An 18,916-nucleotide genomic window follows, 5' to 3' on the forward strand; every position below is an offset into this window, starting at 1 on the left:
ATGGCAGAATGAAATAATATATGATTGTGTGTATTATTATTAATATATACTTATATATGTGTGTTTTTTTATAACTTACAGACGCCGACCTATCGCTGACAGACCTGAAATTAAAATAGGTATATTATTTCATTTAATTACCTTGTCAATTTAAAACACTTATTGGACTATAAACTGAAATAGATAACATACACTAAAGAAAAAGTGACCTAGTCCACCGGTGGCCAAGGCGGGAATCGAACCCGCGTCTTCAGCTTAGGCGGCTAACGAGCTGGCCACTAGACCACCCGGCCAAGGCGGTACATATTGGACTGTTGTTTATCACGTAGCATGCAGATTTATTATTAATTCCAAAATAATCTTTACAAAAATAACCTGGGTATGAAACTTCAAAAAGGAATTTAACTGGAAATATGCTCGTTATCGCAGTTTCAACGGAATGCTAGTATATTTATTTCCTTTCCGCTACATAATACCATAGAGTAACTTATACTAGAGCGGTACTGTCATAGTAAATTTTGTAACCCCAGTAAATTCACTGCCATCTGTCGACACACTTTAAAACTAAAAATAAATATTTATAAAAATACGTTAAAATTAATTTAAATATGGATAAATGTTTTTTTTTATTTGCATTAATTATTTTTATGATTTTGACCCATGTTCTTTTACTGATATGCGTTAAAATTGTTAAATAACAAACGAAACCGTCAACGCCATCTATACGACAGTAGGCCAAAACTAGTAGCGCCCTCTGAACGAGAATCAAATTTTCTTGATTTTCGAGGCATGCTTTTTCCTTAGACTGTATCCATCTATTACGGAGTTATATCTATCTTTGATAATACCTAAGTACTTCATTTTACTTCAACCATTTCATTTACTTTGAACAAAATTTTCATTTTAATTTATTCAAGTACAGCGCGGTTTCCCGTTACTTTTGCTAGGACTTCGAAATTAAAAATTAAACAAGTTCAATTGAAATCGATAGCCCTTGAATGCGAAACTTTACTAAAAGAAAATGTAAATGTTGTACAGTCTCGTCTATATTGCATATCGACTGTGACCGACGTGTACAAAGCAGACGGTCAATCAATGGACGCCTTTTCTTTCTTGCGATTTTAGTAAAAAAAATATGGTTGTCTCTAAAGTTGGTTTACGGACGATAATTTTGCGTGATAACTTCATAAGAAAACATTGATGAAAAATTGCATAAATACTTTTAATTATGGATTGAATACATGTTACTATTACTTAATAGTGCAATATATTATTATCTATCAAATACAATTTAAAATTAAATAAATAACTACCTAAACATAGAGTATAAAAATTAAACTAACCTAAAACATAAAACCCAATCATAAAAAAAATGCCCCGTCCAACAAGTCGGCCTGCGGCATGGACCCCATTACGCCGGCGGCGTTACCTCTCTGTACCGCTAGGGCGATACGCTGAGAGAGGTACGCACCGGCCCTACGGTTCCCTGTGGAATCGACCAGCCGTGCCGACAAAGCTCTCATAAATGTCTTCATGTCGGATGACCAAGGACCCAGAGTCTCTATTGCGAGCGCCGCAAACTCATAGTCGTTAACTAAGGTCGAGTATTTGCGGCGCTTGAGAATCTGGGCCTGGTCAGCCGCAGCGCCAGCCTGGATGCGGGTCGCCCCGATGTGGGACTGTGCAAGGGTGTCAATGCACGTCGCGTCCCACACCAGGGCTCTTCCTAATTTCCACGGCACCAACGTGGCTCCGTCGGGACGCTTGCCGTCGTCTCTAGCCATGCCCACTGGTTCTAAAACTGCAGGCACAGAGACAGTGGCAAGCGCGCGACGGACCAAATCGTTGATAGTGCCATGGCGATACATGCGGCCGGCGCTTTTTGCGCAAGAGAGGCCATGACGGCCCAGCTGGTCCACACCTTTGCCGCAGGCACACGTGTGGGAAACACAAATTCTGGACCCAAGCCTCAAGCCTATTGCTATCCTTAAGCTACTTGGGTCGAGAACCGTGCCTATTGCCTTGGAAGGGAGAGCCTGTAACCAGTGGCCCGACTCGGGGGCCGAAACCGCCAGAATGCGAGCGCGTTCAAAGTCGTCTGGGCTATTTTCTACAACTGAGGCATGGACTACCTCTAGACGAGGGGAGTCCCACGCCCGTTGAATATGCTTGGCGTCTGGGATGTCCGCACTCGGGCACGACTGGCACCATGCTTCTCTGGCCTCCTTGAGGCTCGCTACCTGATCATCGAGTATCTGTGGAAGGTTTAGAATGACACCGATGAGAGACAGCGAGCCGTACACGGAAGACAGAAAAGCAGGTAAGGCCGAGCTGGCCGAAGTGCGAACTCCGAGCCCCCCAAACCTAATTGGGAGAACCGCCTGGGTCCATGATCTAGAATCAAAGTGTATATTTAAAATTTTCGATAGCGTTGTCTGAAGAGAGGAGTCAATGGATGAAAGAATTGAGGGAAATTTCCAAACTGGGCAGCTACGTAGCACATACATGAATTTTGGGGTAAATAGACAGAAACGGATGATGAAGAGAGCCATATGCGGGTTTATTTTGAAAAGTAACTCTGATGTAGTGTGAAATAAATTTAGCTTACAGTTAATAACAGGTGCAATAGCTTCGCCAAAGATTGGTGAGCCTAAAAGAGTGAGATCTGATTTTGATTGGACTGAAATATTTGGTAAAACTTCGTTAAAATTTTTCAAAATGTCAGCTTTCTTGTCAGAAGGAAGGTGTTCAGGGAAAAATATTTCACATTTGGTATAATTTAGTGAGAGTCCGATTTCTGTAAACTTTTCTATAATACATAATATATCTTCTAAAACCGTTACAGCGTCTCCTCCAAGAGATCCGTCGTCTAGATACCATATGTTGAATTTTGAATTTAAACTTGATATGATGGGGTGGATGACTAGACTAAAAATGGCTGGCCCAAGCGGGTCCCCTTGTTGGCAGCCCATGTACGATGAAATGATGTTATCTCCAAATAGCAATTTTGTCGGTGCTCCGTAACATTGCCAAATGTATTTGTAGATGTCTGGCAGTTCTTTTTTTACCGCTGCCAGCAATGCACCGCGATCGACCGAATTAAAAGCGTTTTTTACATCTATTTTTTACAAAAATTTCGAAATCCGGACCACTTAAAAACGTGCGTGCAGCGTGAACTGCCGCCTCACATCCCCCTTTTACACCAAATCCCAGCTGCTTGGGCTTGAAGAGATGCGTCAGTTTATCATTAAATTTCTTACAACACAGCTTTGAAGCTAAACGCCTGAACGTGCATCCCACAGCAATCGGGCGAATACCACCATCCTTTTTTGCGAGAGCTACTAGGTTGGCGCCGTACAAAAGTGGGGCTATCTCGGCGTGCACGAGTCCTGAAAGCATTAGATTGATAAGTCCTGTTATTTCCTTTACCAGGGCAGAACTCGTGTCACCTAAAGGTGTAGTGGTTAGGTCCTTAAGGTGCTGGGGAGATAATCCGTCCATCCCGCCGGCAGATCCGTTGGGAAATGACAATATTGCCGACTGTACTACGTCCTCTGACACGACAACTGTGGGATCGTCGGCGGCGGGTGGATCTGGAAGGCTCGAAGAGGCAGCGGGGACTGGGTGTTTTTCCCTCAGGGCGGCGTAAGTCTCGGGAGAGTGCGTAGCTAAGTCGTCGCACGAGAAAAGAAGCCGGGCAGCTCCCCCCACGTCTCCATCCGAAAGTTTATTTTCGATGGACCTAACTTTAAAGGCTAGTGAACTTGCAGGAGTGCGAGTGTTAATATTACGACCTTGCGAGATGATAGGCGAGTCGGAAATAGAAAACGTATTACTTTTTATTTGAGAGGTGAGTGACGATTTCTTGGATCTATCTGCATGCAAAACTTTGTAAGGAAACGTGAGTAGACGCTCCCATGACTGAAATGAATTTTCAGCAACAACCTTAGCTACGCACTCGGTGAGGCTTCGTGCAACAGTAATGCGTGCACCACGAGGTATCCTTTTTATGACTGGTTTGTTGGTCTTCAAAAGCCCTAATTTATTGGCGAGAGATGATGCATCTGTAGGTGACGTTGATACTGTTGCTGTAGGGCCCCTAGCAAAGTCTGATGGTACGGGTTGAGACGCGCTGGGCAGCGGGGTGTCGACAACCATACGGTTGCCATGTCGGCGACCCGTATGGATGGCAAGCCCCCGCTGTCCTTTGTATTGTTTGTTATCAACACAAATGGGGCAATACAGCAAATCCGACGCCTTAATGCATGGTTGTGAAGACATTTAAAATCTCGGGATATAAAATAAAAACTACTTAATTCTAAACTTATAAATTTACATACAAACACAAGCGGTGAATTATAAAATAGGTAGGTCATAAAAACACAACAACATTTCACTAAAAATTCGACACATGGCACATTTCTTTCATATTCATTATTCAGGATAATTTTATTTATTTAGTGTTTATTTTTCCATCAAGTAAGTAGGTACTTGAGCGGTAACTGAGTTTGCTTCGGAGTAGCGAAATCAATGGCAGTGGCAGATAACTAGAGGCTCCAGGTAGCAACGCAGGATCGCGGCCGGCTCTCCGCTGCCACGCTCTTGCCGCCATGGCCGGCGCCGCCCGCGCCCGGTGCACGGAACCTGAACGGACCCATTATCACGCTGCACGGAGCAACGTTTGCTACGCTGCTGCTGCGTCCCGGTCCCGGGCTTGAAGTCGTCCTCGCTTAGATCACCACTCCTAACGCCACTCGTCGCTACTCATACGTGGATACAATTAATCGACGGCTTTTCAGGAGATTTTGAAATCTTTTCGAACACTGAAATCTTAAAATTTACGCAAGAAAATTTTTGTCAACCACTTGACGTGACAGTTCGTGTCAAAGAATAAAAAAAGGTAGGTAAATAAAGGTAATTTCTAACTTCTTCGGGTTTAAAAAAAATTCAATCGGAACGTAAAAACGTCGTAACAATTTCAACACATCTTACTAAAACATTATGTATTAACTGTTAAGGGGCCCACTGACTATTAGTCCGCCGGACGATATCGGCCTGTCAGTTAGAAAAAAAATTTGAGAGTTCCGAACAACTGACAGGCCGATATCGTCCGGCGGACTGATAGTCAGTGGGCCCCTTTATGAATAGGTAAGGAATTTTCCTAAGCAATGTACACATATAGTTAATAGTTTTACGTTTATGCAGCCATAGCAAATTTGTGTAAATGCACTCAAAATGCACTAATACGTCAAGGAAGTAAATATGAAGATTACGTAAAACCCTATACAAACACTAACACTACATAAGTACATTCATATATTCTTAAGTGTCGGATGATCAACAACAATACATCCCTATTGCAATTGTATGTATACTATTATGTACTTAACCTATGTAAACGATGTATGAGTATTCTCACATAATAATACTAATATCACGTGGGAATTTATTATATAAGTCGTAAGACAGAACTTTTAAGGCTATATTTACACAGTTTTATATGTAGTTTAGTTTAGTTTTTATATGTACCTATAAAACTATTGTTACTTTTTGTTTTGCTAGTACTTAAAGAGGATACAAATGTGTTGGGCTTTATTAATTTTATAAAAAAAATAAGCAAAAAGAGATGGTAAGTTAGTAAGTAGAAGATACAGTTATATCCATGTTCATGTTTGGTAGATTATTGCTAATAATATTTTAATTTCATAGATAGCTACGGATTCTACGGAATATACAAAAAACCGGCCAAGTGCGAGTTGGATTCGCCCACTGAGGGTTCCGTACTTTTTAGTATTTCTTATTATTATTTAGAACGACGGGACTTAATCGCGTAAAATCGGTCTTCTCCGAGACCACGGGGACAACGCCGTCCTCGAAACGTCGGAGGTAAATTTAATACTTATTTTACGCGATTAAGTCCCGTGGTTGTAAATAATAATGAGTAAAAATCGTGAAAGTTTAAATCAGTGTTTTTAGTATTTGTTTTTATAGCGGCAACAGAAATACATCATCTGTGAAAATTTCAACTGTCTAGCTATCACGGTTCATGAGATACAGCATGGTGTCAGACAGACAGACGGACAGACAGACAGACGGACAGACGGATAGACGGACAGACGGACAGACGGACAGACGGACATCGGAGTCTTAGTAATATGGTTCCGTTTTTACCCTTTGGGTACGGAACCCTAAAAAAGTTTCCCTTAGCTAGGAGGACCAAAGAAGACCTGACTGCTAGCGTGAGTTGCGTTTTCGCGCTAGACGGTCTGTTCATGATTACAGCGAAACATCGCATTTGCAATCTCTAAACTTTACCCATCCGATGCAGAACCGCTACATTTCTCATTTTTTTTATCCCCATGAAGTACTGATCCGTTGGCACACACGCCTCGAACGCTATATTTTTTGACATGGCATCAATGAGTGTGTCCACCGCCTTACATCAATAGCGCACGACTCCGCTTAACATTAGAACGCGTTCCATGCCGTCGCTTCCGACCTCTCATGTGACTATCGTATTGAAATGTGAGCCGTGACAGCAACTATGAACAGCTAAATAGCGTATACTTATGCTGTTCCCTTCAATATGGTCTTGAATAATATCTAGACGAACAAATTAATTAAAAACGTAATTTAATTGATTACAATTAATTTTGAGTCCCGAGTAGTCGAAGAAGTTTTTATTGTTTAAAATATGATATAATAGAACAAAACCTTTAGGCTCAGCAGGTCATTTTCTGAGAACGCCACTTTCTAAGGCATTTTCTAAGAAGGCCACTTTCTGAGGATATCACTTTCTGAGTGAGCCACTTTCTGAATTCGACACTATGAATTTAAAAAGTGACACTCAGAAAGTGGCGTCTGTGGCGTTCTCAGAAAGTAACCTATATCGTCGAGTCGAAAGTGACATCCTCAGAACATGACGAAACTGAAATTAAGTGACCTATACTCCGCTTAAATCAAACAAAGAGCTAGGATTTTTATCACCCCACTCCAAGCAGTATCTTTTGGTCATAAACTCAAGTTTTCCGAATGTAAATGCCCTACTTCGCGGGGGTGATTAAGAATTATGTTTTACTTTGTGGGGGTGGTCAAAAATTATTTTTATGACACATTAAACTTTACTAGCCAAATATAAAAATTGAGGGTTGTACTCTTATTTTTTAAACCAGCTGCATTTAGAATTAGGCTAAGTAAAATTATGTTACGGTATAAACCTTCATCTTTCTAATAATTGAATAAAAGCTATTAAATTATTAGAATCGGACCAAGTCAACTCTGCATGGCATTTGCCATAACAAAGTGTGGCAATTTCATAATTAATGTCAAATTTCTATTAAAATATATTTATAATAACACTCCCTCACTGTTCTGTTCAAGTTGGTACAAAGTTAGCTTAGACGAACTCTATGATTTTTCTACATTTGCATGATTTTTATTCGGACTTCGAGAAATAGATAAACATATAAGATATAAAAGATTCCAACGAAGTAGGAAGTTCCTACTCCCTACTAGGCACCTCGTACTTTCCAAAGTTAATATACTTTAAGGACAAGTATTACAGCCTTGGACACTGGAGGCCTTGGTCATTATTTTCCTTTGTATATGTCATTATTTTCCTTTCTTAGAAACTATTTTCTTTTAAAGTTGCCCAACTGCAAAACTTGAAATAAACGAAATGACTTTTCCAGCTCAAATACACTCCGACTTGAGAAGGTAAATGTCAATATTTGTTGTGTCAATACACACTACAGAAACCCCATATTAATATTACGCTGCACCGAAACTCAACAAAACAGTATTTGCACTCGGGTGTTGCACTTTACCGGTTATTTCATTAACTTCACGCTCACACTCGTTGTGACATTAGAAAATGTACCCTATGCTGTACATGATAAGGTTGGCTTTTCGTGGATACGTCAAGTCGAGTTGGTAAGTTCGGAAAGTAATCCGGTTATTTGCAAACAACCAAAACAAATTGAATTGGGTTCACGTTCGCGATACTGCTTTTATTTATAAACGGCTTGGAGAAAGAAAGTTGTGACGTTCCGTACAAAAATGGACCTTAGGATTGTTGGCGCTTGCATTATTATAAATCATACTTTTTTTACGAAACGTGGAGGTTCACAGGAGTAAGTTTAATTTTCTAAGGTCCCTTTACATATGAACTGAAGGAATTTTTAAGTTTTTAAGCATGCGTACTTTCAAAATTTCATAGGTAGGTACTTTTAGGCGGGTTTTAGTGTCACGCGGACCGTCCGTGCGAATCGCTCCGCACAGTCCGCACCGCCAAATTGTATGAAAAAACTGTCCGCGCGGACGGTCGTCCGCGCGAACCACTCTAAAACGCTCATAATATTAGTCCGGTGCGGAGCAATCCGCACGGACGTTCCGCGTCACACTAAAACCCGCCTTATACTTACGTGAAAATGGACTCAAATTTTGTGTCTATATTCGCTAGTACGAGAGACAAAACTGCAAGAAAAAAAAACAATGGGCCTTCTTTAGCGCAGGTACCTTATTCTCTGAACAATATTTGTTAGCTGTTAGTTTTCCCCTATTGTTATTATCTTACCCGCTGAAAAAACAAATGTAAAAAAATCTAGAAGGAATTTATGTAATGCTAATGCAGAAAAAGGCTTACGGCCTGATTCGAACATTAATATGCGTCAAATGTAAGGGATAGTTACGATATGGATGGATCGGATATGTCAGTGTCAAAAGTGACGTTTCTTCAAACAAAAACGTCACTTTTGACACTGATATATCCGATTCATATCGTAACTATCCCTAATATTTCCAAAAGATTCTTTACATAATGTACGAGAATGTAAATGCTATGTGATTGTACTTATATAAAAATTTGTATGTTACTATGTCACTTTTCAAAATAAATAGTAGAATTAATTTCAACTTCATCACCGGATGCTATCAGGTGAATACATTTCAACCCTTTAAATTTAAAGACATTAAGCAAGCTAAAACGAGAATGTCACAAATAAAGGTGATAAACTCCTTTTTCACAGAAACCCAAAGACACAATCTAATAAACGCTATACAATGTTTGCTTCACCCATTGTACATCGAAACGACCCACAAATTGAATTGAAACGTGTCCAGTGATCTCATGGTGTCATTCTACATGTTTGGCGAGTAGGATAGAATTCAAGGCACAGCAGAATTTCTATAAAGTTGCTATAAGCTGCTATATTTAAATGATTTAGCTTTATATCAGCCATAAAATCTACTACTGAACTGTCTGGAATTGATGGCCAGCAGCCACCATCCACCAGCTTTTAGCAACGCTCTTAGAAGGTCCGTCCACCTTGCCATGGATCGCTATGCGAAGCATTTCCCTCTTATTTTATTTTAGGATCTTATTACCCCAACCTCAATTCTGGATGTGATTCGCTTATTGCCGCTTGACGCGTTCAATTTATACGATTATTACTTTTTCACCTCAGCAGCTCGAACAAGCCTACTTTCGTCACTCCCTGGAGTTTTTTTTTGTTTGTATTATTCTGTGTAATTCGAAATACATTTTAACCTTTAATATGTGCAACACGAGAGCAAAGTTACTTTACATATCGTGTTTTTGAGTCCCTCGCTACGCTCAAGATTTTAACTTAGAATCAATCAATTATAGAATCTTTCCCTTTCTCGGGACTCAAAATAAACACTCGCAAGAAAAACCAACTTTCCTCTCTTGTTGCACAAATAACTATAGTTTTACATTTTCACATTTTGCATTTACATGATGATGGCAAACAACATCCATCGAGGCTACATACATCCATCTCTTTGTAACGCATAATTGTGTGAGTTTTCTATTTACTATAGTATTTTTCACATAGCTTGGATACGGTGACAGCAGTGAGATCAATACAATTTCGCATTTTAAGGTTTTAATTGTATGAAGATGACAGCTTTCAGTACCTATAAAAATATTATAATCGTTTTCAAATCTCACGGTAGTCACACGGTCATATTAAACTGGGCCCATATAATCGCCTTCAAATCTCACGGTAGTCACGGTCATAATTATACTGGGCCCAAATAATAGTCTTCAAATCTCACGGTAGTCACGGTCATATTATACTGGGCCCATATAACCGTCTTCAAATCTCACGGTAGTCACGGTCATATTATACTGGGCCCATATAACCGTCTTCAAATCTCACGGTAGTCACGGTCATATTATATTGGGCCCATATAATCGTCTTCAAATCTCACGGTCATATTACACTGGGCCCAAGAGCTCAAAGCTTGCACAACCAATAGGAACACACGATCGGATACTGTTTCTATTTACATGCTCTTTGAGAAATACGTTAGGATTAGAATGAATGCAAGTCATTGTATAAATGGACTGGAAACTGGGGTACAGTACAAATAGATGGATTTGATGCCAATTTTAGCACAGAATAAGATAAATGTACTAACGTTACGTAGGTACAGAATAACAGACATTGGGAATTGACTTATTCATCTCCATTTTATCTTATTTTTAAATATATATAGTACCTAATTAATCAAATGGTAACATTCGAATGGTCTTTTATATGGTTGGTATTTAAATTCAATGTTTTTGTTTTATTAAATAGCTCAAAACGACCTGAATATCCTGTTTTATTCACAAAATTGTATCAAGCCACAATCATTGCAATGTTCAAATGATCGTGTAATTTTTCCATTAGGGAGCATTTACGTTGAATTGGTAATTAAATTCAATATAACGTTATAAATCTACTTATAAGGTATTCCCTGAAAACCTAGTTTCAATTACACTAGGCAAGTAATTAATTCAAATTCTAATTTCAAACCGCTAATATAATAAATATCTCATCAGACCAAATCTGAATTTAGTACTTTCCTCAAACTTTGCTAGTTTATTATTTAGACGCCGCGAAAGTTTCCGTTTTGTTACCTACCTAATTAAAAGGTGCGCACAACGGGTAGAATTTCATCAACCCGGCTTTAACAGGGATTATGGTTTAAATTTTTCTTGAATTAAAAATTGGGTTATGTTATTAAAAACAGGGTGCAACATTTTATACAAAGAAATTAAGGTGATTGTGGAGAAGACCCTCTATCAGATAAGACCTTTCGTCGCTTCACACGAACGCGAAGCGGCGCGGCGCGGAGCGGGGTGAATAATCCTTTGATACCTAATAGAAGTGTCCTACGTGGGCGATCTCGTTGCGAACGCGAACGCCTTGGGCCCGCCGCGCCGCTTCGCTTCGCGTTTGCGAGTGTTCGCCTACGTAAGACGCAGCGAACCTCTTGCGTTTGTACACTTGTACACCTACTCCACTAACAGAAGAGATCAAGGAGCGAAGCTCTTTCTATCTGACTGTGTCTGAGCGAAGTGCGTATTTAAATACTAGAGTTCCTGACTTGCCATGACGGTCTTCCCAACCAAAAATTTTATATGCCGGTCGTCCCCACATTGACCTCTCGATATAAAATAGGGTACCTACCATTGTTTTTATAGATTGTATGATCAATAATTTGATATAACTGTGTTCCGTAGGCTCATACTTGTGGCAGGTATGATAAGAAAAAGCTCAGAAAAAACTATTTTAGAACGTTTTAGAACCAATAATACCCCATAGAGAATTTTCGTCAAGATAGGGAGATTGTACACCATAAATATAGTACAATGCGGAAAAGAATATTTTATATTTTTACCTGTGGTCTGACAATAAAATATTATATTTCATTTCATTTTATTTTTCATTTCATTTCATTTCGTTTCGTTATACTGCGACGCCAGTATGATAACCGCCTTTCAAAATTTCGTCAGTAAACGAAATCCACTGAACTCTTATAATTTAATATCTACTTATATATTTTATGTCAATGCTGGAATCATATTTTCGCAAGTCCATGGTTTCGTAAGTACGGTGGAGTTTTTGCAGTGATTAGTGTGTTATTTAATAGTCTTTAAATATAATTTAATTGACTCTCTACTCAATGAATTTTGCCACAGTAATAACATTCCTATTGATATGAGCAACAAGATGTATACAAATCTCTAAATGATAATCTGTCTCAAACGTCTTTCATTGTCTTAAGTAGCTCCGCGCATCGCAATTCAGACAATGACTTAGACAAGGATTCATCTCAATGCGAGTCTCATAATGAAATAGCTCCTTGTGTCACCAACAGTTGTTTATACCAGGTGCGGGCTGAACATTACGGTAATGGGGGAATCGTTGATCCTCTTAGAATGTGTTTAACTTGACGTTTTTAGTTTTGCTTTTCTTCATTATGTCCACCTTGCAAATACGCAATAAATTAAGGTCTATGGAATCATCAAACTACGCAAATTCGTAGGTTTTTGGGCGTAAGAGGAAACTAATGATGTTTGAGTAATGAAGATATATTTGTCAGAAAACTAGGACTGATATAAATTTAGTCTAGGTATTCAGTTGGGAAGTTGGGAATGAGTGTGTCAGCATCAGCACGGGAACAAAGGCTACAATATTCAAACATTTAAATTCATGCCACGCACGTGTACCTATGCGGTTACCCAAACAAGAGTACTTATTTATTTTTAGAGTAAGCATAATTTTGAAAATGATGCATAAATTTATAGTGTAATTTTTATCCTCAAATAAATAAATCGAAATCTATTGTGTTTACGAAGACAGCCTATTTCTAATACTAGCGACCTGAGAGTGTGTTTGACGTCAAAGTGACTGAGAAATCGTTTTTATTGACAGTGAAACTTCTGTAGTTTGTTCTATTACGGAAGCTATTCCGTAACTAGGTTAACCTTAAAAGTAAACCTTATTACAATCTTCTAAAGTTCAACTTTGAATCTGTCCAATTACTGATAGAATTGCAAAAGTTCCGTTTGTAGTAACAATCTGGTGTCGCGGTTGGTACGAAGGTTTGGAGTGCTGTAAAAGGGAAAAATTTCATTCAACATGTGTTAGAAGTTTCTTTTCTGTTTGGTTATTTTGTATTTTGTTGCGCTGGGTTAATGCAACACCTTCTAACGAGCGTTAAAGACCGGTTATTTGAGTACAATTTATATGTGACCCATTTTAATAGCTTTTTAGTGTACTTATTTCCTTAGTAGTGTAAGAGGACGTTGAGTGCTAGTGATAACCATCCCTGCTAATAGGTAAGTACTATAAATACCAAAGTAACTAACTCTGCAATAAGTACAATAAGTTACCAAGGGAGGCACTGGATTTACCATTTCCTGGACTTAAAAAATATGTTTAATCTGGTCTACTGCACAAGGCATATTACACAGTCGAAGAGTATATTAATGACAAAGATGCATGGCCTTCTATAATTATATTATTATCTCTTTATTTATCTTTCTTCTTAAGTTAGGCTTTTTACAATATGAGTATAAAAGTAAAATATAAAAACACTTACAAAACATTACAAAAAATATATATAAACACATTATAAAAAACCTAACCTAGGGTGCCGCCGGCAGCGGGGCAGGGTCCAAGCTGCCGGTGGTCAGGGCCGCAGAGAGAGGAATATTATTATTATTATTATTCAGAGCCGACTGTGTCCCACTGCTGGGCAAAGGCCTCCCCCCTCTTTTTCCACTCGTCTCTGTTTAATGCAATATCTGGTCAGCCTGTCAAGAAGGAGTCTAAGTTATCCCGCCATCGCCGACGAGGTCTGCCGGATCCCCGGTTAGACTCGTGGGGCTCCCACTCCGTGGTTAACTTGGCCCACAAGCCATCCGGCATTCGGCAGACATGACCAGCCCAGTCCCAAGTAAATGAATAAATTATGAAATGTATTTGTATTGTACTTGAAATTTTAATTGTTGAATTTTGTATTTTGTAAGCTGTTATTTATTTTTTAATTTAGTTGTAATGTACTTTGACGATTCAAAAGAGATTGTAAAATCCTACTTGATTAAATGAAATTCTATTCTATTCTGGCTGCTATTGCTCACTTAAGCCGCTGAACCGATTTAGAAGGATATATATGGAGATAGCTTATGAACACACGATGCTAGTATAATTCATCATTTGAATTAGGGTAAAACGGTTAAATATCACGTATTCCCAAATTGTGCTTACGAATACACCTGTTTTTAATTTTATTACCAGTACCTATAGCTCACGATACTTAAAATTTAATGACTAAATTAAGTAACATTACAGTTACTCGATTAAATTTCTAGTCGTCAATTCTTAAACAAGGCCGCTAGGTTACTTTTAATTTAATTTCCAAGAGTTTTAAAAACAGAACCACTAAAGAGGAATTAACGTCAAGAATCCTATAAAAAACGCTATTGTGTCCGCTGAAGGAATAAACAGTACCGATCAGAGATGACAGTCTTAAATGATCAAAGTGTTTGGTCACGGTCGAGCGGAAGACTCAATTGATCTGCTCAAGTCGTAGGAAATTGTAATGTAATGGCCACTGACGGCATAAACTGTTGCGTTTTCATCAATTTGCTGTGTGAACTGTCCTACGTAGTTTGACTAGGTATTTTTTATTTATATATTGTGGATACACAATATACAAATGGATTTGAAGTACAATGTACTTCACATACTTAAGAAACAGATCTGGAAGTTCATTATTAAGTACATAATGTTAACATACATGATAACAGAAGAAATAAAAAGAAATCAAAGAAATCAAAATAAGAAGGTATTGATGCAAATTACAATGAATTGAGCTCTTTCATTTCGAGAAACGAATGATACGAAACATCGTTTTCGATTGGAAATCACTGGGATGTCTGTAACATCGACTCTCCGTGAGTGAATATTTTATATCTACAATGTAAAATTTGCCTGTCTAATATTCAAAGTGCGACAATAATCTAAATGTTTTTTTACATTGAACTATTATTTCTAACGTATAGAACCGGCACAGAGAACCAGTATTTTGCGCCATGAGTTGCTGCCTCTAGAAGCGGAGCGTGAATCTCGCGACCTAAACGCGTAAGCTCCATGAAATTTTACGGCGCTTACTATATTTTGGTCGCGTGGTGCAGGTTGCGATTGCGACAATTTCATTGTTTGGTACGTCGTCTCTATACTATAGGGACTATAGTAATAATAACTCAGTGGTTGTTTACCGTTAATTTATCGTGTATCGATTGAGTTTTTTGTGTTTTATTTTGTTTTGACATGTCGTTTCGTGCCTGCACTACGGCCACTTGGGCACCAACATTTTTAAAGGAAACAACCTTATTATTATATTAAATCGCCAATAATAGGTAAATCGTATTGCATTACAAAAATGACCACCCTATTGTCATCTTTTTGTATTTTTTTTTCTTGGATTTTAAGGACTATAAAATAGCATTGAGGGTTGAATTGAATTGTGCTTTTTTTAATTTACTGTTAAACGGATGAAATGCTACTACAACCTAAAATGATCGAAGCAACCCAAAAACCGAACGCTGCCGAATTCGTCAAATTTTTCAATAGACAAATTAGTAGCCTATACGAGCTTGCGACAGCTATCTGTTGCATCATAAAATAGCATAGACATAGTATATACAAGTAGCTATAGACGCGCCACCGAGCGACCGGGGGAAGGGAAAGAATGTTCATGTAAAATTTGGGCAACAGGATTTTTTCTCTTTCACTTATAAATTTCGGTATTTCGCCATCGCCTCCTACCTATGATGCCACCCGGTCGGTGATAAGAACAAAGCATGATGGCACTATTTTCTCTTTCCTCTTATAGGAATCGCAATAAGACTATCTTTTTCTATCAAAGAGTGTCAGGCCCTTGTAAAATAGTGACCGCAGTGCGGTTTCGGTCCGCGCGTAACACGCGGATTGGTTTGCGGTCACGGTAACGGGAGAGGCATTCAAACTTTATATAAGTAACAGATTTAATATTCGTTGCAGCCCAATCACTTCACCCCACCCTTTTGTCTATGGCTATCTCGCAGTTACGCCAATTCCGCCAAAAACGAGTGTCGAACTTCATACGGCTGATACTAAGATACTCGTAGATAACAAAAAAATCTGGCTGTCTGTAAAGTCGGTTTACGAACGATAATTTTGCGTGAGAACCAAGTGAGAACGTCATAAGAAAACATTAATGAAAAATTGCATACTTTTATCAAAGATAGATATAACTCCGTAATAGATGGATACAGTCTAAGGAAAAAACGTGCCTCGAAAATCACGAAAATTTGATTCTCGATCAGTATGATGATAGTTTTGGCCTAGTCTCGTATAGAGGGCGTTGACTGTTTCGTTTGTTATTTATAATTTTAACGCATAATAATAATAATAATAAGCCCCCAGGGCAGCTTGTGGCGAGCTGAATGGGAAGTGACGTCCCTTGGGTCCCATACCCCCGAGAGTCGGTCAGGCCCCTCCCTCCGGCTTGCCTTCATTGGCCGGCTGGAGTGAACACTGAGCAGGGGCCGCAGGACTCTCACCTCTGGCTTGCCTTTACCGGCCGTCCAGAGTGGGGTGTCAGAGCTATATGCTCGCAGGGTGGAAGTGAAATATGCATAAGACGCGAGTTGGCACAGTGGCTGTGAGTGTTTACAGCCACTGGGTAGAAAGCGGTGCACACCTCTCCACACCCTGAGCCACTCACGCGATGTTGTCCCCTTGTCGCTCCGTGCGAGCGGCCGTTTTCGGGGACCCATATTGTGAGTTGGCGAGTCACCACCTGTCCATTTTTTTCGTGTTTTTAAACATAGATTGGGGCAGGTGCCATAGTATTTCCATAGACCCGGTAACCAGTACACTAACATCTCAACACAATAGTCTAGTTTATTTTGTTTCTTATCATTGCAATAGTCCTGCACTAACCGGGGCTTGTCCTTGGGTGCACTACTATAGTGCATACAGGGATAATCGTCGGTTGGTGTCACATCACCTTTTAGAGTAAATTGTCTTTTTACAAGGGGCCTCTGCGTGTTGGCTTCGGCCCCACGCACGCCTTCCAAATGTCCGGGACCCCATGGTCCCGAGATTATGTAAAGGACGAACATAATAATAATAAAAGCCTTTATTAACAATCTAACTTACATACATATTTCTAGTACCTAAACTTATGTTTACTTACATATTTATTTATTTATTTTATAATATTTCTTTTTATTCTATTTTTTCTTTTATTCTAATTTTAACGCATACCAGTGAAAGAACATGGGTCAAAATCATATAAAAATAATTAATGCAAGTAAAAAAATAATTTATCCATATTTAAATACATTTTAACGTATATTTATAAATCTTCATTTTTAGTTTAAAGTATGTCGATAGATGGCAGTGAATTTACAGTGGTTACAAAATTTACTATGACAGTACCGCTCTATCTTATTATATCCTCATTGCTTTTATTTATGAATTGAATTTAATTGAATTATTATCACTGAATTATCATTATTTTGTATAATACAAAGAAGGAGTTAAATGAAAAATACAAATTCTTCGATAAATAAATTTTGAAACTTTTAACCTTTTTAATTTTGTCACTGCTTGATAATTGTTATTGATCTTTGTACTTTTTACGTTTATTTTATATATAGATAGGATTTTGTCACGTTACCATGGAAATCTGGCCCCGTAGACAACATGCCAATCGCTAACGCTCCGTAGCGAACGAAACGCAACTGTCACTGTCACACTAATTTGGAAGAGCGATAGAGAGACACAAAGCGTTTCGATGGCGAAGCGAGAGCGATTGTCAACTTGTCTAGGCCGCCTGTCCACAACGTGGCCGTAACGTTACCATAGAGATCTGTCCACAACGTAAAACTTTTTCGTGCATGCTACCTGTCAAAAACCTATAGAAAGATGACGACAATCTGGGTAATATCTGTAACGAGATACAACGAACCATTTTCAATGTTCCTATACTGCTTTGTCAGTATCTGTTTGTCGAGAGCTAAATTCATAAATGAGCGATTCAGATATGCGGCAGATGTATTTATGTCTTGGTGATTCGTACAACAAATGTGACGTTCTAACAGGTTCTAAAGGTTCTGACAGGTTATTTGTATAAACAGCTATTACATTAATATAAACAAATATTTTTAAGCATAACAACAAAAATCATTTATTTATAACCGTCAGTATTTTCAAAGTAAAACTTATTTATACCTACTTGATTCGTATGAATTAGTGACATAATAAAAAAGGTATAACTCACGAGTGAGTTATAGCTTTTTTTTCAGAATTCATAACTCCCGCGGAAACAATATAGGGGAATATATATATATTTATTTCAGTTTAGCCATATAGGCCTTTGTCGTTCAATACACCTGCATGAAATAGGATATTTTTCGAGCAAGTGATGAATATCACCTTTAGCATTCTAGGTTTATAACACATTATCGATCGCAATACTCCATGCTCAGCTGACCTTTATATATTTGACAGTTGCCGACGACGATATTTTTAAAATGTTAGGGCTTTTGAGGCAGAAATACTCATATTTCAGTGTAGGTATTCCCCAAGGTGCCACTCACTTGTCACGTGTGAGGATATAAAAAAAAAAGTTATCATCATCATCTTCCTCGCGTTATCCCGGCATTTTGCCACGGCTCATGGGAGCCTCGGGTCCGCTTGACAACTAATCCTAAGAATTGGCGTAGGCACTAGTTTTTTTACGAAAGCGATTGCCATCTGACCTTCCAACCCAGAGGGGGAAACTAGGCCTTGTTAAGGATTAGTCCGGTTTCCTCACGATGTTTTCCTTCACCGAAAAGCGACTGGTATAAATATCAAATGATATTCCGTACATAAGTTCCGAAAAACTCATTGGTACGAGCCGGAGGTTTGAACCCGCGACCTCCGGATTGAAAGTCGCACGCTCTTACCGCTAGGCCACCAGCGCTTCCTAAAAAAAAAAAAAAAAAGTTATCGTGGAATAACATTTTATTTGGACATTACATTTGGTTCCGCCTGTTGTATGACCTCTACATGTGTAACCT

At 38.7% G+C, this 18,916-nt stretch overlaps 1 protein-coding gene and 1 long non-coding RNA gene across 2 annotated transcripts in view; one reads left to right on the forward strand and one right to left on the reverse strand.

The window, feature by feature from the left end:
• Positions 1 to 18,916, forward strand: part of LOC134750778 (uncharacterized) — a 347,410-nt gene that overhangs the window by 78,772 nt on the left and 249,722 nt on the right. The gene's annotated exons all lie outside the window — the stretch shown is intronic.
• LOC134750442 (uncharacterized) overlaps positions 1 to 18,916 on the reverse strand; it is a 36,022-nt gene that overhangs the window by 11,539 nt on the left and 5,567 nt on the right. The window contains exon 2 of the long non-coding RNA XR_010128559.1: positions 80 to 104. This is a non-coding gene — a long non-coding RNA (uncharacterized LOC134750442). The remainder of the gene's footprint in view (positions 1 to 79; positions 105 to 18,916) is intronic.

The sequence above is a fragment of the Cydia strobilella genome, chromosome 20, assembly GCF_947568885.1.
Source record: "Cydia strobilella chromosome 20, ilCydStro3.1, whole genome shotgun sequence".
Classification (NCBI taxonomy): domain Eukaryota; kingdom Metazoa; phylum Arthropoda; class Insecta; order Lepidoptera; family Tortricidae; genus Cydia; species Cydia strobilella.